At 42.2% G+C, this 22,128-nt stretch overlaps 1 protein-coding gene across 6 annotated transcripts in view; it reads right to left on the bottom strand.

The window, feature by feature from the left end:
• grik4 (glutamate receptor, ionotropic, kainate 4) overlaps nucleotides 1–22,128 on the bottom strand; it is a 599,305-nt gene that overhangs the window by 531,290 nt on the left and 45,887 nt on the right. The window lies entirely within an intron of this gene.

Genomic DNA, 22,128 nt, shown 5'->3' with positions numbered 1-22,128 from the left:
TGTGTGCCCTGCGGTGGGCTGGCACTCTGCCAGGGGTTTGGTCCTGCCTTGCACCCGGTGTTGACTGGGATTGGCTCCAGCAGACCCCCATGACCCTGTGTTAGGATATAGTGGGTTGGATGATGGATGGATGGATGGATAATGCCAAATCTGGAAATGTTTCTTCTGCTAACTTTGTATTTCCCTTTATTTTTCTCTTTTTCTATGATTAGCAAATTATAGCACTCATTTAAAGAACACAGAAAGCTCATTTGAATGCAGTTATATTTTGCTACAGTACATGAGTATTTAAGGGCCATGTTGATAATGGGTATGGTGGGAGAGACTTAGCTAGTAAAGCTGTAGAGTACACAATGCCAGGCAAAATGAAAGACAGTAAGACATTCCAGATGGAGAAGACTGATACTGCAAATTTCAAGAAACAAGGGGCAGAAGTGTGTTTTGTTTGAGGAGTGTGACAGATAGGGGGCGCTGTTGTCCCCTTGAACCCTCGGATCAAACGTCAGACACCAGGTAAAAGTCCAAATGTTGAATTTATGATAATAATAAAGTGCACAAAGCATCCTCCACTCCACAATACTCATACAATAATCCACAATACATAATAATCAATAAATTCTCCACTCTTCAAGACGCGTTGCCACCCTTCCTCCCAGCTCAGCTCGTCTGTCTGGGATTTCCCATAGTCCTTTTATAGTCCCTGACCCAGAAGTGTTTTTGATCCTCTCAGTCCATGTGATTCTTATCACTTCCTGGTCAGATCAAAACTCTTCTTTTTCATCCCGGAAGTACATCATTTCCTCTGTCACAGTGCATAAGACGTACTTCCGGGTTATAGGGAAAATAGTAGTCTCTTCTCCTCCCTGCAGAGTACCCTGGAGGTCCCCATGGTATCCAGCAGGGCTGTGATGAAAAACTCCACTGTCCATGATGCCCTGCTGGAACTCGGGGCACCTCTATGTTGTAACAAGGGCTCCCCCTGGCCATTTTCCACAGGAGTTAAGGCATGCAGTGTCTGATGGATGATATGCAAGGATGGTGATTCCTTAATCGGACAAGAGGCCAGCCCCATGCCACTCCAAGAAACAGGGTAAGGAAAACACGGGTGTGTCCTGGCTGGGTTAGATCCAAGAACATAATGTATAATGGAAGGACTTGGGAAGACAATGGATTTGGTTCATTGCCTCCCCCAGAATGTTAGATGGCTGCTGCTCCGGATTCCCACAGGGCTCTATGGGACTTGGAGGCTTTTGTCTCAGCCATGTTGGGTGCCGTGGGTACCACTAGGGGGTGCTAAGAAAACAGAGGAGGTGTTTCTGCCTAACCGGGAAGTGCTTCTAAATCACATGGGAGGAAGAACAGGAGCATTTCCAATGTTAGCCAATATAAAAGGACTTGCCAATCTCATCCAGGTGAATCAGAGTCGGGTGGGAGTGGACAAAGCTCGCTTGGTGTTGAGGAGTAGAAGAGAGAGAGAGGAGAGGAAAAGTTGAAGAAAATTGTGGTGATTATGCCTTTGAACCTGTGTGGAAGGTATTTGTTTAAATAAATCAGTGTTTATTTGAAAGGGATTGGCGTCTGTGAAATTGTGTCTGGGGTTTGAGGCTCTCTGGTGCCCCCTAGTGGAAGACAAGTGTTATAGTGTGGAAGAGAATGGAGACAGGAAAGTGGAAAATGCAATGGAAAGATTAAAGGTTGCAACAGACAAAGTAATAGCATGCGGAGTTTAAAAAAGGGATGTTCTTGACTCCTCAGTCTAAATGTGGTCTCACTTGCACTTTAATGAGTGATAGCATAATGTTCTTTGATATGAATGTATCAGTTTTTACAGTATAGCCTGATTATTACCATTGAGTTTGTTCAGTACACTGTATCGAAGATGAGAAGTATGCCTCAAAATAACACCCTAAATTTTCTTTCTTTGAATTTCATAAATGACTTACTCATGGTTACTGGTACTGAATAATAATACTTCTTCTAGAAGTGCTGCAGAAAGAAGTCAGAATCACTGAGTCTATATTGAAGTGCAGTCCTGTACTGTGTGTGGTTTGCCCTCAGGATAAAGAGTTACATTTTACAGACCAAGAAGCTCACTCATCTGAGCTCTCACAGACCCGGAGACACAGATTACCTTATTATTGTCACAGCAGGAGGACATAGTACTCTAATAAAGCACTACTGAAAGCAACTAAATAGTAAAACAATAACTTGGGCTTAAATGTAGCAAGATGTGGTTGCAGGATTTTGCTCACCTGTTTTATTTGTTGATTATCTCATAAAACAAAAAAAAATGTTAAGTTGGAGACTGCTTTCCCTGCCCATGAAGTTGCCAAAAAAGCTTAAAGACTTAATAAAATGCACACTCATTTTCCAAAAATGGAGAAAATACCTGCTTGCTTTTAATATAAGGGGTAAAAAAAGAAACAAATATGCAAAAGGATAAGCATACGGAAAGGGTGCAGATGTGAACACAGTATAACCGCTGAAGCTCCCCCAACTCCCACCACTCCCAATGCTTCACAGGGCCTGTTCTCATTAAAGCTGCCCTGTGTTCTAACACTCAGACTCCTTTGATGGCTGAGCTAATGCATGTTCGCTCTGCACATCACTCGGATGCAACAGAAGAGTAAAAAAAATAAAATAACAGATTTGCTTCAGTGCACAGAAGAGGAAAGGGAGGAAAGGAGATCAAAACCAAGTGATAAATTGAATCTCATAAGCAGTATTGGTAAAAAGAGATCAAGAAAATGTACATGTTTAGATTTATAAAATCCAACAGAACACTTCATTATTTTTCTTGATCTAGAATTTAGAACATTAAAAGCTGCTACCAAACAGAAGGCATTTACCATCAAAGAATACAAATGAGAAAAGAGTCACTTTGCTCCTGCTGACAAATCATAAAGCAGCTATTGTAAAGCTTATTAGTGTTGATATTACCAGGCAATAGAAAAATCCAAGTGCAGGACTTTATAAACTGCTGCCTGTTTAAATAAAGGTTGGGAACATGCGCCGATTACGATGCGTTGCTGTACCCACCACACGATGAACCATCTGGATTAGGATCTGAGTGTAGCTGTGCAGCCGGTGACACCTCAGCACCACACTAAACAATGTGAGGTTTTCTACAGTGGCTGGAGTGCCAATCCTGCCACCAACCCTCACGTTTTCCCTGCAAGTTGGAAGACCTGGTTGCAGGACTGGATGCAGATTAACGTCATACCCAGGACAAAGCCCAACAGAGTGGAGTTACTTCTGGCATTTACAGGATTCGAACTGGCAACCTTCTGATTGCCAGCACTGATCCCTAGTCTAGAGCCACCGCTCTGCCCTCAGTAATACCGTGTACTCATATATCCAGAGATGACTTATATACACGTAAACTGTCAAGTAGGGATGTCACAGTATGAGAATTTTTGTATTCAATGCCAATATCAGTGAAATTTTTGATACTCAACCTATGTGATACCTCAGCGAAAACATTAAATCCACTGCTTTTTATTTGAAGGTCAATCATTATTCAAGTGAATAATAATTTGCCTTTTTTGTAATAGAATAAAAGATATATACAGTTTACCAGCTTTAAAATACTGGTATACCTATCAAGTATTTACATAACTATCATTTAAATAAAGTAGTATTGGCATTTATAAATATGGGTGGCACGGTGGTGCAGTGGGTAGCTCTGCTGCCTCGCAGTTAGGAGACCCGGGTTTGCTTGGGGTTTGCATGTTCTCCCCGTGTCTGCGTGGGTTTCCTCCCACAGTCCAAAGACATGCAGGTTAGGTGCACTGGCGATTCTAAATTGTCCTGTGTGTGTGCTTGGTGTGTGTGGGTGTGTGTGCCCTGCGGTGGGCTGGCACCCTGCCCAAGGTTTATTCCCTGCCTTGAGCCCTGTGTTGGCTAGGACTGGCTACAGCAGACCCCATGACCCTGTAGTTAGGATATACAGTGGTGTGAAAAACTATTTGCCCCCTTCCTGATTTCTTATTCTTTTGCATGTTTGTCACACAAAATGTTTCTGATCATCAAACACATTTAACCATTAGTCAAATATAACACAAGTAAACACAAAATGCAGTTTTTAAATGATGGTTTTTATTATTTAGGGAGAAAAAAAACCCAAACCTACTTGGCCCTGTGTGAAAAAGTAATTGCCCCCTGAACCTAATAACTGGTTGGGCCACCCTTAGCAGCAATAACTGCAATCAAGCGTTTGCGATAACTTGCAGTGAGTCTTTTACAGCGCTCTGGAGGACTTTTGGCCCACTCATCTTTGCAGAATTGTTGTAATTCAGCTTTATTTGAGGGTTTTCTAGCATGAACCGCCTTTTTAAGGTCATGCCATAGCATCTCAATTGGATTCAGGTCAGGACTTTGACTAGGCCACTCCAAAGTCTTCATTTTGTTTTTCTTCAGCCATTCAGAGGTGGATTTGCTGGTGTGTTTTGGGTCATTGTCCTGTTGCAGCACCCAAGATCGCTTCAGCTTGAGTTGACGAACAGATGGCGGACATTCTCCTTCAGGATTTTTTGGTAGACAGTAGAATTCATGGTTCCATCTATCACAGCAAGCCTTCCAGGTCCTGAAGCAGCAAAACAACCCCAGACCATCACACTACCACCACCATATTTTACTGTTGGTATGATGTTCTTTTCTGAAATGCTGTGTTCCTTTTACGCCAGATGTAACGGGACATTTGCCTTCCAAAAAGTTCAACTTTTGTCTCATCAGTCCACAAGGTATTTTCCCAAAAGTGTTGGCAATCATTGAGATGTTTCTTAGCAAAATTGAGACGAGCCCTAATGTTCTTTTTGCTTAACAGTGGTTTGCGTCTTGGAAATCTGCCATGCAGGCCGTTTTTGCCCAGTCTCTTTCTTATGGTGGAGTCGTGAACACTGACCTTAATTGAGGCAAGTGAGGCCTGCAGTTCTTTAGACGTTGTCCTGGGGTCTTTTGTGACCTCTCGGATGAGTCGTCTCTGCGCTCTTGGGGTAATTTTGGTCAGCCGGCCACTCCTGGGAAGGTTCACCACTGTTCCATGTTTTTGCCATTTGTGGATAATGGCTCTCACTGTGGTTCACTGGAGTCCCAAAGCTTTAGAAATGGCTTTATAACCTTTACCAGACTGATAGATCTCAATTACTTCTGTTCTCATTTGTTACTGAATTTCTTTGGATCTTGGCATGATGTCTAGCTTTTGAGGTGCTTTTGGTCTACTTCTCTGTGTCAGGCAGCTCCTATTGAAGTGATTGCTTGATTGAAACAGGTGTGGCAGTAATCAGGCCTGGGGGTGGCTACGGAAATTGAACTCAGGTGTGATGCACCACAGTTAGGTGATTTTTTAACAGGGGGCAATTACTTTTTCACACAGGGCCATGTAGGTTTGGATTTTTTTTTTTCTCCCTAAATAATAAAAACCATCATTTAAAACTGCATTTTGTGTTTACTTGTGTTATATTTGACTAATGGTTAAATGTGTTTGATGATCAGAAACATTTTGTGTGACAAACATGAAAAAGAATAAGAAATCAGGAAGGGGGCAAATAGTTTTTCACACCACTGTAACAGGTTGGATAATGGATTGATATATAAAAATAAAATGCAGGGCTTGAATTTTAATGTATGATAGACATGGGGAGTCCCTCAGTTTAACAACAAATGTTTATGACATGGGAGGATTTCTGCATACAGTTTATAAAGAATGATGTCTTCATGAACTACCTGATTATCTTACCATGTACACACTCTAAATGTATTATTTCACATTTTTTTTCCAGTAACTGGAAAATAAATACAAAAAATAAAAATTCACACTGTTTATCTGTACTTTTGAATGACTAAATTCAAATATAATTCAGGATATTTTCATTTAAACTCTTTAAAGCTGGTTTTTAACGACATGCTTTAAAAATGGTTTGTCAGAGAATCTGTCTGTTAGGTCTGTAACATTTTATATCTCAAGATTTTTATTTGTATCACTAGCTAGTTATAAAACATTCTAATGAGTACAATTTAATGGATGAATCAAATTGATTAAAATTTCAAATGTCGCAAACCCCTGGTGCTTTAATTGTCCAAATCTGACCATTCTTTTTTTACATCTGTCCAAGCTATAAGACTTTATAAGACTGTGAAATGAACCAGTTTTACATTAATTGATTATTTCAGAACTCTTATAAAAAGAGTTTCTTGTCCTGTTTTCAGAGTATCTTATATGAATGTTCAGACTTTGTTACTGCTTAGCCTGTGTACCAATCCACAATTAGACAATTAACTAGACTGATGTTACTTGTAGTCAATTAATCTCAACAGTTCAAATGTATGACATAAGTGCTTCTACTACACTCATCACATTTTAGGGGTTATACTGATGTCTGCTTCTAAAACATATTCGCATTTAGCAATGAAGTATGCTGCTTTGTAGTCTAGGTGATTATACATTTTGTTATCAAAGTACATGTATTAATAGAGATGTGCTTTAAACAACCTAAACACTAAATGAACTTTAATTTTGGTATTAGCAAATGGGGTCGGCTCATTTCATGGCTGGGGTAGACAAGCCATATAGTCATTCCTTGTATTGACCCCCTTCCTTTTGACACCCACTGCCCGCCCAACCTACCTGGAAAGGGGGTCTCTCTTTGAATTGCCTTTCCCAAGGTTTCTTCCGTTGTTTCCTTACAAAAGTTTTCTTTGGTAGTTTTTCTTTGTCTTCTTAGAGAGTTAAGGCTGGGAGGCTGTCAAGAGGCAGGGTCTGTTAAAGCCCATTGCAGCACTTCTTGTGTGATTTTGGGCGATACAAAAATAAATTGTATTGTATTGTATTTCAATTGAAACTTGCCTCAGTTTTCACATTCTACAACTGTTAGTACTAACAGTGTGCAGTTTACTCCCACATCCCATAGTACTACAGTATATGTGTAATTGTGGTTGTTTTCCCCACAACCATGAACTGTACACACTGTGGCAGGAGGCTGGGGGGCAGACCCAGCCAGGATGCCTGGAAGGACAAGGAGTCAGTCTATACGTCCCCCGGGACACGAGGGGGAAACTGCCCTGTATAGTGTGGGGATCATGGGAGCAGAGCGTGGAGGCTCAAACCTGTTAGGGCCTGTGGCCACCGCCAGGGGGTGCCAAAGAGCCTCATAGAGATCTGCACTTCTGCCACACCTGGAAAGGTGGAGGAAGGACCTTCCAGGGACGCCCGGAGTGCTTCCAGGTGCTCATAGGGCACTTCTGGGTGTGGCCGATAGGACATCAGTGAGCACCTGGAGCACATTATAATGATTAAAAAAGGGGCCGCCTTCCTACAGTCAGGAAGTGAGAGTCGGGTGCTGGAGGAGGACGAAGCTTCAGCGAGAGGAAGAAAGGCGGCCCACGGACGTTAAAAGGCCAGTGTAAGGGTGACTGGTGCGGGAGCACTGTGTGTTGTGTTGGGGACATTTATTAATAAAAGCGTGTGTTTCTTAGTAGACCCAGTGTCTGTCTGATGGTGTTCGGGCTACCTCTCTCAACACCAATTAAAAAATGAAGGGATACTTGGATGGCCATCAATAGACGTACTCATTGCAATCAGAGAATGAACACAACATACAGTGTAGTCTCTACATCATTTCATCTATTCTTACAAATTCGCGACACTACAAGTTGAATGATTATAGCTCATCTGATCACTGTACCCATAAAGCACACACAAAACTATTTTTTAACTAACTCCATAATGAGATATAAATGTCAATAACAAACTCCTATGTGTGTGCCTGTGTGTGTTTGGGCTTTTTTTTTTTTAATAATAAGGACAGTTCCTGTAAACATGGACTGAAATGCTGTCACAAAATTTTTTTTGAGATATGACTTCTGCTGTTTCTCTTTTCGACATGAGTTAATGTGGTGCTGTAGCATCACCACTGTCAGTCATTTTCATATGTAGTTTTACAGACGTTTTCTTTCATATTATTGAGCCTAGTGAATGAATTTGTCTACTTGCATTAAAGCACAACGGCAGGACCGGTATTACAGTTACTGTTAAGAACTAGTACCATTACATTTTCAGAATTGTGATATTGATCTGATACCAAAGTATAGATTCTTATGACATTCACACTGGCATGTATGGTATTTTATTATACCGGATTCTTAGCATTCCGTAGATCCTAAGAGAGTTCCTTGAGAGACCCGATCAGAGCCTCCATTGACTCAGCAGCACCATCAGCAAATTCAAGGTCAGTAAATCTCTCTTCACCAAAAGATAACACACAGCTGCTTGACCCCCATGACCCAGCCCAACATCCAGTTTGAGCAAGTATTGAACACCCCTGATGAACCCCAGAATAAACTGGAAAAAACGCAGAGGTTCTGCCTCCACTCTGAACAGAACTCACACTACCAGTGTACAGGCCGGCCATGATATCCAGCAACTTCAGGGGGATCCTGCAAAGCCTCAGGATGTCCCACGGGGCAGCTTGAATGCTTTAGAAAAATTGACACAGGCTGCAAAGAAACTCTACTGATAGTTGCGTTTGCACTCACTGAAACCCCTCAGTGCCAGGATATGGTTGATGGAAGACTTCTTATACGTAAAACCAGACTGCTCTGGTCACTCGTAGGTGAGTAAGTGATCACTGATCCTATTGAGGATGACCATACCAAGGACTTTACCTGGTACCGACAGCAGTGTTATTCCCCTGTAGTTCCTGCAATCCAGGCAATCACCCTTCCCATTCCAGACAGGGACAAGTCTTGTTTTCCATTCAGCTGAGACAACACCCGTCTCCCAAATGAAAGCAATGATTGCTTGTAATGCCAGGAGGACTGGCTTATCACCAGCACAGATACCACAGATCACTGCAGCCTTTACTACCCTCAGCTGGTTCACCACCTATGCAATCTCAGTGAGACTGGGTGATTCAAAGCTAATCGGAGGACTAGCTTCAAGAACCATGGACCCAGAGATGTTCATCGTCCTGGCCGGAGGATCAGCTTTAAACAGCTGCTCAAAGTAGCCAGCCCAGTGGGTCACAATTGCAGCGTCATCCATTAGGAACATTCCATCACCCGCCTTGACGGCAACTCTCCAAGGAACAGTTAATAATGTGCGTAATGCTTCGATTCCTCTGCAAGCAAGACATGGGTCACTAAACCATAGATGGTGTGTCACTTGCTCACAGATTCCTCTAACAAACACCTCTTTACCTGCCCTCAGAGCCCTCGCAGATGTTCTTTCCTGTTCCCAGTACAAACCGGAGTTGCCTTCAAGCCGTGTGCTGCGACTTCTCTCCATGATATCCAGGGGGCTCTGCAAGATGAAATACCTTTTTCTGTGAACACTGACAACACCAACACAACCCCTTAGCAACACCTTCAGGTTCTTGTCATGGTAGTTCGCCCGCATCACACCGGGATAGTCAGTTGCACCCAAGTCTGCAAGTTCATCACACAAACTGTGAGCAGACTCTTTAGAAACAGCCTGATCTTGGAGCCTCATTCTCCTAGTAGATGGTTACTATCACTTGAACTGGAATTTGCTGTCTATGAAAGCTATCAAGCCACTAACATGCTCATTTTTTCCTTTATTTTAAATACATGGCATGATATTGCAAAGTGTAGTTAAAAAACATGTGTTTAACCTTCTTGGTGTTTACACGGAGCATGAGTTGTGCTCAGACGTCTATGTATTTACTGTAAATCCTGAGTCACACTAAGAATGACATTTAATGAGCCACTTTACATTGTAAACCTCAAATAACTCTCGGTACAGTTTTCTGCTGCCATCTAGTCAATAAAATAACATTATGCTGTAAAAATCATGAATAGTTCTATGCGTTTTTCCACTCTTCAGGTAACTTGTTAATATGAGTGGCAAAGACCCTTTAACTAAAACACAATGTAAGCAGAGAAGCTGTAAAGCCAGTTTTAGAACAAACTGAAACTGAATCATTAGTTGTATCAATCATAGGGCAAATTTGATGCACTAAACAACAGAACCACCATGATATGTACTGTATAGTGAATTCATTTGACTGAAGGTTCATGAAGAAATGGCAAAATGACTGTAATCAAGTAGAAAGAGAAGAAAGACGTTAGCCGCCTAAGCACTGTTTACAATATAGCAAAAGTCATTCGTGTAGGTAATGTGGGAGTCACCAAACCTTGCAATGTGGTAAACTACAATAGCGCAAGGGGCACATCAATCGTGTGCATCAGGCACTGATATTCTACCCTTTCATGCGTAAGCAACAGAAAGTATTATATAAAAAAATTGTGCAAAGAAACACACGTCTATTGTCCTGAGTGAGACATTGGGCTGTGTGTTTGTGACTGTTTCGAAACATGTCACACGAAGGATATGTACTAAATCTGCACAGTAGTGGACACTAGACACGCCTTTTTACTGCATTTATTTTGATGTTTTGATATTTACACATTTCTTTTACACACAATAACATTTTGTCTGGTTGAAAAAATTCAACCCTTTCACTCATCTTTATGAGGTTAAACATAACTCTGAGGAGGTTACTGTAGTCTAACATACAGTATATAACTGCATTGTGCTATCACTGTTATTTTTGAATAAGACTCACTGTTACAAAAATGTATAATATACAAAAATATGATAACTGACCTTTTGATAAAATAACTAAAAAATGTAGAATGCTCCAAACTCTGTTAACCAAGTCCCAGAATGTTATGTCATGCTGACATTTTGTGACTTTTTATTTTTTTTTTTAACGGAGGAAGGTGCGCCTTCTTTTTCCTACCACATCCTGAAGGCATACATGTTAGGATAATTCATAACTCCAAAATGGTCCTTTATGATTAAGCATTAATTTTGCAATGAACTGGCATGTCATGCAGGTTTGGCTCCTGCCTGTACCTGAGGGTGCCAAAAAACTTTCCAGTTGCCTGTGATCTGACAATTGGGCCGAAGTGTTTTAGTAAGTGAATGGATGGAAAATAAGGACGAGATAGAGTCCCTTTAGTGTTGTTTTCTGTTATTTTTTGTTTTTATTAAGTACATGGTATTTACAAAAAAAAGAACATTAATTTAGGGTAATGACGCCCTAAATACATAAAATCACAGAACTTTTAAATGCATTGGGGATCCCAAAGTGAAATGGATTTAGGCCATAAGGAAGTCTTCAAAAAAATTAAAAAGAGTAACAGAATTTGCATTTCATAGAATTTATCAGATAATCGTGTTTTTCATTCTTAGCCAAATCCCTTCATCCTTCGCCAAGTCCCTTTTAGCTAACATCGTCTTTGGTTCACAGGCAATGATTAGCATGGCTTTAACACACCGTTATCCATCACTAATTAAGACAATATTTAAGCAAGCTGCTAATTTGTAGTTATTACTCTATCTTGTAGGTAATTTTCACTTCGTTTTCTGGCTCTTCTTGTTTTTCCCTACATCTGACATTACTACTTGCTTTCTTGATGACATTAGGTCTTGGCTCATGTTTTGTATTTTATTCTTGTTCTATGTAACAACAATTGCTGCAACAGTTACATCCTTAATTTCATACAGCCTGTTTCTCAGGGTGGATGACTTGAGAGAGAGTGAAAGCGTCGTTCTGAAAGATTCCTCACTAGCGAGAGTGTCTTTCAATGTCCAACACATTCAAAATAAACTAAATATTCAGCCTGTGTATTTCTTAGTCAGTTTAGATAGTGAGATGACTGGCACTGCATGGAGTCAACAAGAGAGGCAGGGGTCTGGTGGAGTCGAACCACTTAGGGTCTCTCTTATGGAGTCATTGAAATGTTCATCTGCCCGTCTTGTTCTGAACTTTGATTTCATGACATTCATGTCAGACTCACAGAGGTATGGAGACCCAAACAAAGCAGACATTTTCAGAGCTGCTTGGTGAAGATTCTTATAGTTATTTGGCTCTGCTAAGCTCCAGAAATGCTGAGAATGTTGTAGAGACTTTAACTGCACATTATTTTGAAGGTTTACTAATATATGAAATCCAATGTCTGTCTGTCTGTCCACTTTTCACGAGAGAACTACTTAACGGATTTAGATTGTTTTTTTTTTCTATAATTTGCTTGAACATCCCTGTTGATTTTGCGACTTCTCTCATTTCGCTATGTATCAGAGTTCGCTTTCGGTACGATTTATTTGTGCGAATCCGAGAAACACACAGCAGGTCGAGGGGATGGGCCTTCCTCACTCATCCTAGTAAAGTGCTTTATTACCCCAAACAACTGTCCATACAATTCACCATATATTACTAATAACACAATTCAAATACTTTCAAATTGCCAAAAAAAAAAGTCAAGACACTACTTGGAAGAACTCAAAAGGGGACACGTGTGAGACTACCAGGGTATTTTGTCTCAAGAGAAAAATCTGAGAAGCAGGAAGCAAAAGCAAACACCTCCATTTTATTTCTTTCTGATCGCATTGTTTTCTAGGAAAAACCAAAATGATATTACAGAGATCTCTTTTCTGATTTTTAATTGCTATGGAAATAACTAAATCTACAGTACAACAAAATGATGCAGCATAAGAACAAAAAAATCCAGTCAAATTGTTCCATACATTGCACTCTGTTAAAATAAAATAATAACAATCCACACATAAACAATTCTGCATTTATAGAACAATGATAAGCCAGCACTCAAAACTGAACATTAAAAAATAGACAAAGTGATATACCTCACGCTGCGGTGGGCTGGCGCCCTGCCTGGGGTTTGTTTCCTGCCTTGCATCCTGTGTTGGCTGGGATTGGCTCCAGCAGACCCCCATGACCCTGTAGTTAGGATATAGCGGGTGGGATAATGGATGGATGGATGGTGTGGAGGACTGCCGGCTTTCCATGCCGGTCCGCACCCCCAGGCCGCCAGGAGGAGCTCTCCTGACAGCAGGATCATGCCCCGAGGTCCAGCAGGGTATTATGGACCTTGTAGTATTTTTACACAACCCTGCTGGATACCTTGGGGGCCACCAGGAGTCGCTGTGGGGGGGCTTATGGGCTCTTTTATGCCCTATGACCCGGGAGTACGTCATGGTCACGTGACAGGAACGAACAACGTGCTCCTGGGTTAAAGAAAAGGACTGATTGCCCTGACCCGGAAGGAGTAAGGAACTATGGACTGTCGGGACAGGAATACCTCCGGGTCAGGGGCTATAAAAGGACGGTGCCTCAGTCCAGACACCGAGCTGAGCTGAGAGGAAGGGTGGCTAAGTGTCTGGGCGAGGAGGAGACTTTATTGTGTTGGTTTATTGTATGAGTAGTGTGGAGGGTGCTTGGTGCACGGAAGAACAAAATAAAAGGTTCTGGACTTTTACCTGGTGTCTGGAGTTGTACCTGAGGGTTCAAGGGTGCACTACTGCCCCCTACTGTCACACTGGCGTAGCCGGCAGGATTCTCTGGCCGTCTGTTGGCAGAGGACCTGCATTAATTCCCCATCTTTTCACGGAGGTGCAAACACCACCCGCTACCGAGAAAGTTGCAACTGTGCGCGCCATCCCGTTCTGCAGGACCATGGGCAAGAAGACCTGGAAAAAGAAGGTCAGTCCCAGCTGGCTGCAGGGCATGCGTGTGACGTGGCCTTCCGGAGCAAGTCGCCACTCCAGACCCCGACCGGTGTAATAAGGGCGTTGACGTTAGTTACCAGAGGGGCGGAGGAAGTGCCAATCTCCCAGGTACAGCTAAACAGTGCTGTTACCCGGAGTGATGCGGTACTAATGACGCCGCCTTCGAAACAAAACAGAACAATGGGCGTGCAAACAGCAAAGAGGCTCTCTCTTTTCTATAGGGAGCCTCAGGCTGAGCCCAAGCCCCAGATCAAACGGGAAATCCCCAAAAGAAAAGGTGGGTCTCCCAATATAATGGAGAGAGAGGTTGAAAACAGTAAAGCGGCCGTAAAACCCTCCTTGGCGGAGACAGGGGCGGAGATATCTCTAACAGAGTTCCCGAGGTGTTTCTGGTCTCGCAGAGGGGGACAACCAGGAGGACTTCGCCGATGCTACAACTGCCGGCGGCCGGGCCACAAGTGGCGCCATTCTTCCCGGGGGGACAGAAGGTACGTCATTCCCTCAAGGTTCGCTAGAGGACAAGGACAACGCAGCCAAGGTCCGGCCGACGCGTCTTCCTGGAGGAGGACGTCCCTCGCGGGGCTGGTCGCTCCGCCCCAGAAGTCGTTGCTAAGGGGGAGGGACTGTGGGGGACTGCCGGCTTTCCATGCCGGTCCGCACCCCAGGCCGCCAGGAGGAGCTCTCCCGACAGCAGGATCATGCCCCGAGGTCCAGCAGGGCATTATGGACCTTGTAGTATTTTTACACAACCCTGCTGGATACCTTGGGGGCCACCAGGAGTCGCTGTGGGGGGGGCTTATGGGCTCTTTTATGCCCTATGACCCGGGAGTACGTCATGGTCACGTGACAGGAACGAACAACGTGCTCCCGGGTTAAAGAAAAGGACTGATTGCCCTGACCCGGAAGGAGTAAGGAACTATGGACTGTCGGGACAGGAATACCTCCGGGTCAGGGGCTATAAAAGGACGGTGCCTCAGTCCAGACACCAAGCTGAGCTGGGAGGAAGGGTGGCTAAGTGTCTGGGCGAGGAGGAGACTTTATTGTGTTGGTTTATTGCATGAGTAGTGTGGAGGGTGCTTGGTGCACGGAAGAACAAAAGAAAAGGTTCTGGACTTTTACCTGGTGTCTGGAGTTGTACCTGAGGGTTCAAGGGTGCACTACTGCCCCCTACTGTCACAATGGATATACTTCACCCTACTGTCACAATGGATATACTTCACAGCTTGTCGCATGCGGCTGGGGGTGGTGCCCATCTTTTGAAAATCTGTTAGTGCTTTTAGGACTGCTGGAATGGAATTTTGAGGGTCACAGTACCATATCTGCATATAGTGATATTTTCTGTTCAGGTCCTTCTCACAAAATCCTGATGCATTTCAAAAGCAAACAGCCAGTGGCTCAATGGCAAATGCAAGGAACAATGGTGACAAGGGGCATCCTGCTCGAGTACCATGTTCTAGTTTGAGATAGTCAGAAATAATGTTATTAATATGAACTGCGGCTTCTGGATTAGTATAAAGTAGTTTGATCGATGCACATATGTATGGGCCGAACCAAATGTGTGCATAGTGGTGAGTAGGGAGTCCCATTCAACTTTATCAAATGCCTTTTCAGCATCCAAAGATAATAAGATCTCTGGGGTGATAGATTTAATACACTAATATATTATATTAAACAAACCTTGAAGATTAGAAGTTATGTGCCTGCCTTTAATAAATCCGGTTTGGTTTTGATCTCAGGACTGGAAAAAACACAGGACAGGATGCCAGTCCATCACAGTGCACACCAGTGTATACACCCACACTCGCTCATACTGGTATCAATTTAAAGATGTACATCAACCTAACTTACACATCTTTTGAGACACTGGAGGAAAACCTATGCAGACAGAGAAAGAACACGTGCATTTGTTGTAAAAACAAATAAATGACAAGTGTTGGAATCATCCAGGGTGGCGAGCTTGTCTACTTTGTACATTCTTGACTTTCCAAACATCCATTTTAATACAAATTACCATAGAAGGAGGACCTAGGTATTATCCTAGTGTTAAGTTTCACACTATGTTTAATGAAAATGAATTATGTTTGTTATCAAAGGGTTAAGATAATACTGTGCAAATGTCAAATGGCATGTCGGCCAGGGGAGTTTATTCAATATGCTGTCTGTAAATAAAAAGACATTGCATTTACAAAGTGAACACTCACAGGTTGTTCCATGAGCAGCCAGTAATTGATTAAATAGAAACAAATCCACTTGACCAACTGAAAACTAAATTCTACTTGCATGTGAAAGTTAAACATTTATGCTGTGTGTCTTTGAGCATGCTGCTCTGCAAGCATTCTCATCGATTTTTTAATCATCTGCCTAGATCAACAGAGATCACAAATTAGCTTGGCTCAGGCCTAAGATAACCCTCTTATAGCCCAGGTTAAATGCTTTTAGACTAGAAATGCAGAGCTGCACGATTAGGGCATAGAGATGGGGGATTTTCAAATTCCCATTCTCTAAAATGAGAGGATACCACAACTTGGTAAGGAAAACTCACCAGAGCCTGTTCTGAGACACAAGGAAACAACTGTTGGTCACAGAAAGCAATGACAATTTTCAATAGGCTCATTACTGAAGGTGCTCTGACATTCGTCATCACGGTTTGGTATGGCAGTCAAAAGTTAAAGCGAGAGCGGAGTGTATCACTTCTACAGGCAGTGGCTGCCTCAACACTGGTGTGAATGCACTGAACTTTTTTGGACTGTGGTTAAATAAATCATAAAACTTATTATAAATCCGTTCAGACTTTTTTGTGATGTGTTGCTGTGACGATGCGGGTTCTGGCTCCACACTCCCATTGCTGTTCGGGAGCCCTTCAACTCAACAACGTCGGTAATGTTACCGATGAGCGAGGCAATAAACATCTGAGCAAGTGGATGGTTAAAAGTGAAACAGTGCTTTTATAAAAAACAATCAAAAACAAAGTGTCCATAAAGTGCAGTGCTTCTTAAGTTCAAATAAATAAATAAATAAATAATCCTTAAAATGAAAACGTGGAGGTTAAAACAATCCTTTAAAGCCAGAGGTAAAATCTTCTTTAGGAAGCAGCCTTTAAAAAAACCAACAAATCCGGTGCTCTTCTATGTTAGCGTCTCACCTGCTTCTCCCAATTGCGCTTTGCAGCAGGCGAGACGCTCTCTGCAGCTGCCCTTATTTCACACAACCACGAGACTGGAGACATCCCGATCCCTGGCTTCAGTTTGCGTCTCATCCCAGTCCCCGAGACTTGATGTCCACCAATGACCAGGACACACACATTGGGGACTCCACCACCAAGCCTCCCGACTTCCGCTGCCTTCTGCGGCTCGTCGCTTTCACCTGGTCACTCAGCGGGAGCAACATCAACTCAAACGCCTGGGTGTCGGCCTAACACCCAGCTTCCTCGCAGCTACCCAAGAGCGCTCGATCGCGCGCTCACCACATGCTCCGTGTGTCTGTTTCTCCTGCACCGCCTGCTTTCTCACTCGCTCCCTACAACCTCCGTCTTCTTTTCCTTATCTCGTTCTTTTGTTCATCCTCTCCTTTTCCTTTCTCTCTGATCTCTCTTATCTTTCTCCACGATTTTTATCCCCTTTCCTCACTCTTTTTCTTTTTTTTAGATCTCCCCAAAACCGACTCGCGCTTCTTTTTTATAACGCGAGGGGCCATCGCAGCTGCAGCATTAGCCACGGGAGCAATCAGTTCCTCACCTGTACACTCGGTGAGAAATGCCCACATCGCCAACTGACCCGCGGCTTGCTACAACAACGCCCCCCTCACCAAGCCGCCTCGGGTGCGGTGATTATTTATTTAAAATGGCCTTTGCTCAACGAGCTGTGGACCCATAACACCACAGTTGCACCCCTTCCACCTTCTGTTTATTCTCCTACTATCTGATAAGTGGCTTAAATCAGTAAAGGCCATGACTACCAAGTCTTTGTCAGTCATTGTCCCACCCGCTATATCCTAACACAGGGTCACGGGGTCTGCTGGAGCCACACCCAGCCAACACAGGGCGCAAGGCAGGAACCAATCCCGGGCAGGGTGCCAACCCACTGCAGATTGAGACATTTTAAATGTAAAAAATTAATATACATCTTCAGGCTAAGACTCATTTAACAAGAAAGGAACAATGTATGGTTAAGATCTTTGGATAAGATAACTGTCCAATAAAGTCTTTTGAAGTTTCTGATGAGTTTTACCATACAATGTGGATCTGTAGGCAGGCTGTCTGTGTCAGTCTGAGAGATGCAAACAATCCTCATATCTGGCCATAAAACGCTTGTCTCTATTCAAGCCATGTTGTAATGTGTTGTAATTGTAGCACAAGCTTGATCTCCTCAGTGCAAGAGGAAGTCAGTTTAAAATGCATGTCGAGATTAACAGCTGGGTCGGAGATCACTTAACACAAAGCATTTAATGTGCTACATTAATTTATGACGGGGTTTGAGAACACCTAGTAAATTAAACATTCATTTTAAGATGAAGTTTAGTTTGCGATATTCTTCTGACAAAATAAACTACGAGAATAAAGTGGAAATGTCAACATAAATGTCGAGAATAAAGTGGAAATGTCGACTTTAATCTCGACGTGAATAGCGAGAATAAAGTCGACATGGCGACTTTAATCTCAATATTTATCTTTTTTTCTTCACTGTGTCCGTATTTTTTTTTATTTCACCGTGGCCATAATACGCTTCTGTAGAATAGAGACAAGCATTTTATGGCCAGATATGAGGATTGTTAGCATCTCTCAGACTGACACAGACTGCCTGCCTACAGATCCACATTGTATGGTAAAACTCATCAGAAACTTCAAAAGGCTTTATTGGACAGTTATCTTATCTAAAGATCTTTATCATACAGTGTTCTCATCTCTTGTTAAATGGATCTTTACCTGAAGATGTATATTAATTTTTTACATTTAAGATGGCTCACTTAAAGGTTTGCCAATGTCGGCACACACACACACCCAGCACACACTAGGGACAATTTAGGATCACCAATGTCTTTGGACTGTGGGAGGAAACCCACGCAGACACGAGGAGAACATGCAAACTCCACACAGGGAGGACCCGGGAAGCGAACCCATGTCTCCTTACTGTGGGGCAGAAGCGCTATCACTGTGCCACCGTGCCACCCACCAAATTTTTGTGAATGATTTAAGTATTTTATTTATTTATTTTTGAAAAGTACAACATTGCAATGGCATATTACTCAATCAAACTAATAATGTGAACATAACAGGAATTTATTTCAAATCAGTCCAAAGGAAAATAAATGCAAATTAAAAAAAAAAAAAAACACCCACACAATAATTTATGAAATTTATGAATGTAACATCTTTTTATTTTTAGTATATGTCAAAGCATGTCTGTTGTTAAATCGGTTGTCTGTGAGCATTTAGAAAATAATGATTACTGTTGTTTTACGTTGTATGTTTCAATTATTGTTTTGATTGCATGTGCTTTGCCCAATCAAATTCCATATAATTGATGTTCTTAATAAAATATTCATTTAAGTTTAGTTCTCCTCAGCACTTCGCTGTAAGCGTCCCAGAAGTTTTTGCACGCAGCTGTTTAAACCTGAACTCCAGGGAAAGTCACGGCCAGTATATAATTAGCATAAAGCTTTTTATTTTATTTCCAAAATTTCCAAAACTGCTCCCATTTAGAAATTGCACAGTGTGAGTGACACTGCAACAGCTGTGTGACAGATTGTATTCCACCTTGTCATTTGTATCACTGCTTTGCCAAAGCTGATATGCTTAAAATTAAAGTTGTGCTCCTGTGCCATCATGAAGTGCCACTGTAAAAGGGGTGTGAGAAACTGCATTGAGCTGAAGTTTATGTAATCATCCCGTTTTCATTCTTATTCTGAAAAAAAGGTAAATCCAGTCTAGAATTAACACTGTCGGGACCAACATTTTAGCAAAACACACACTAAAATAAAAGGTGAATTACAAACTAGGTTCAAATGCTAGTAGGAAGTATGATGGAAAATTATATTTTTATTCATCACAAGATAGTGCTGAGTGAATGAAAAAAAAAAACTGGACAAATTATTATGTAGTAGATGAATTCAAACAGCAAAGATGGCGTATATGTATGGTTTTATTCTAGAAGTAATTGCTTTTTGGCCTGCAGGTATAACTGTGTTGCTGGTTTATGTGTCAACATCTTTTTTCTTTTTAAATCAGCCACTGCTCCAATGGTTGTTCTCATTTAGTCCCAGGCCTACCATTCACAAGGACGAAGAGTTTACACCAGAGGGGGCCGAGGTTTTTAAATTGTCAACACTTGAAATAAGGTAGGTACATAAAATAAAAACAAGTGTATAATGCATCCCATTGAGGGTCACATCATAGGAGTCAATAGCAAGGATTAAACCAATAATGTTTTGCACTTTAGCTACACTGTTGGCATGTTCAGCTTAAGATAATATTTCTTTCTCTGGAACTGGTGATAGGTGATCTCTCCAAAATGGCAGTTGTTGAAATTGATGTGTATTCCCTACAGTTTATTTGCTATCTTTCCTTGGTGTCTCTTCCCACATCTGTTTAAAAGTCATGGAATCTTTATTATATCATACTCCTCTGATTAAAAACAGATGAAACCATTAATCATATGTCATCTAGGCAGTTAGTACTACTGTGTCCACAACAAAAACAGTCACTTAACATGCATGTCTTAGGCAACCCCATTTTAACTGCGAGTTAGTTTTAAATGAAAATGGGCTCCAATACTACTATAGTGCTTTCATATTGAAGGAAGTATCTCCATCCACAGTAAAACAACTGAAAACAAATATAATCTTCGTCTACACTTGACATGCACCCATTATTGGAAAAATTCTTGAAGTGATGTTCACACCACTGGTCATGGGATTTTTTTCAAAACTTTAGTGACCGATAAATTGTTTGCCTTTTGTGCATGTATGCAGCATTCAAAGTGTGCAAAACACAATTGAGAATCAATTCTTCTTCTTCTCTTGGCTGCTCCCATTAGGGGTCGCCACAGCAGATCATCTTCTTCCATATCTTCCTGTCCTCATCATCCTGTTCTGTTACACCCATCACCTGCATGTCCTCTCTCACCACATCCATAAACCTTCTCTTAGACCTTCCTCTTTTCCTCTTCCCTGACAGCTCTATCCTCATCATCCTTCTCCCGATATACCCAGCATCTCGCCTCTGCACATATCCAAACCAACACAATCTCACCTCTCTGACTTTTCCTCCCAACCATCCTACTTGAGCTGACCCTCTAATGTCCTCATTTCTAATCCTGTCCATCCTCGTCACACCCAATTCAAATCTTAGCATCTTTAACTCTGCCACCTCCAGCTCTGTCTCCTGCTTTCTGGTCAGCGCCACCGTCTCCAGCCCATATAACATAGCTGGTCTCACTACCGTCCTGTAGACCTGCTCTTGCACTCTTGCTGATACTCGTCTATCACAGATTACTCCTAATGCTCTTCTCCACCCATTCCACCCTGCCTTCACTCTCTTCTTCACCTCTCTTCCACAATCCCCTTTACTCTGTACTGTTGATCCCAAGTATTTAAACTCATCCACCTTTGTCAACTGTACTCCCTCCATCCTCACCATTCCACTGACTTCCCTCTCATTCACACACATGTATTCTGTCTTGTTCCTACTGACTTTCATTCCTCTCCTCCCTAGAGCATATCTCCACCTCTCCAGGGTCTCCTCAACCTGCTCCCTACTATCACTACAGATCACAATGTCATCAGCAAACATCACAGTCCACGGGGACTCCTGTCCAATCTCGTCTGTCAGCCTGTCCATCACCATTGCAAATAAGAAAGGCCTCAGAGCCGATCTCTGATGTAATCCCACCTCCAACTTGTATGCATCCGTCACTCCTACCACAGACCTCACCACTGTCACACTTCCCTCGTACATATCCTGTACAACTCTCACGTACTTCTCTGCCACTCCCTACTTCTTCATACAATACCACAGCTCCTCTCTCCGCACCCTGTCATGTGCTTTCTCCAGGTCCACAAAGACACAATACAACTCCTTCTGGCCTTCTCTAAACTCCTCCATCAACATCCTCAGAGCAAACATCACATCTGTGGTGCTCTAGCTATCACTATGGAATGCAAATTCTTTGTGTCTACTATGTTGGAAAATGTTTTTTTTTTTCCATTTAAATGAGCAGTCAGGGAATGAGACATTGTAATGAGTAGAATGCAATCGGGGAAGGCCTACATAATAGGCCCGAACAAAACAGGAGCACAATTAGAGTCTGTGTTTTCAAAAGTCTGCATTTCCACACTGTAATGCCGAGCTGGCGTTTTCATGAGAATCCATTTTTAGGGGTTAAAACCACTGGGGTAATGTTGGTAAAAGGCAAAAATGGAGACTATTGTATATGTTTTTCAATAAAAACGTAGCAGTGTGGATGTAGCCTCAGTTTCATTACACCCTATTACTTACATGCATTAATGGCAAAAACCATTCTTATTCATTTTTCAAAGAGTGGTGCTTTGCATTATCAACAGTTTTCAGCCAGGTTATATCTTTA

This window comes from Polypterus senegalus, chromosome 9 (genome assembly GCF_016835505.1).
Source record: "Polypterus senegalus isolate Bchr_013 chromosome 9, ASM1683550v1, whole genome shotgun sequence".
Taxonomy (NCBI): Eukaryota; Metazoa; Chordata; class Cladistia; order Polypteriformes; family Polypteridae; genus Polypterus; species Polypterus senegalus.
This window is presented reverse-complemented; position numbering and strand designations above follow the sequence as displayed.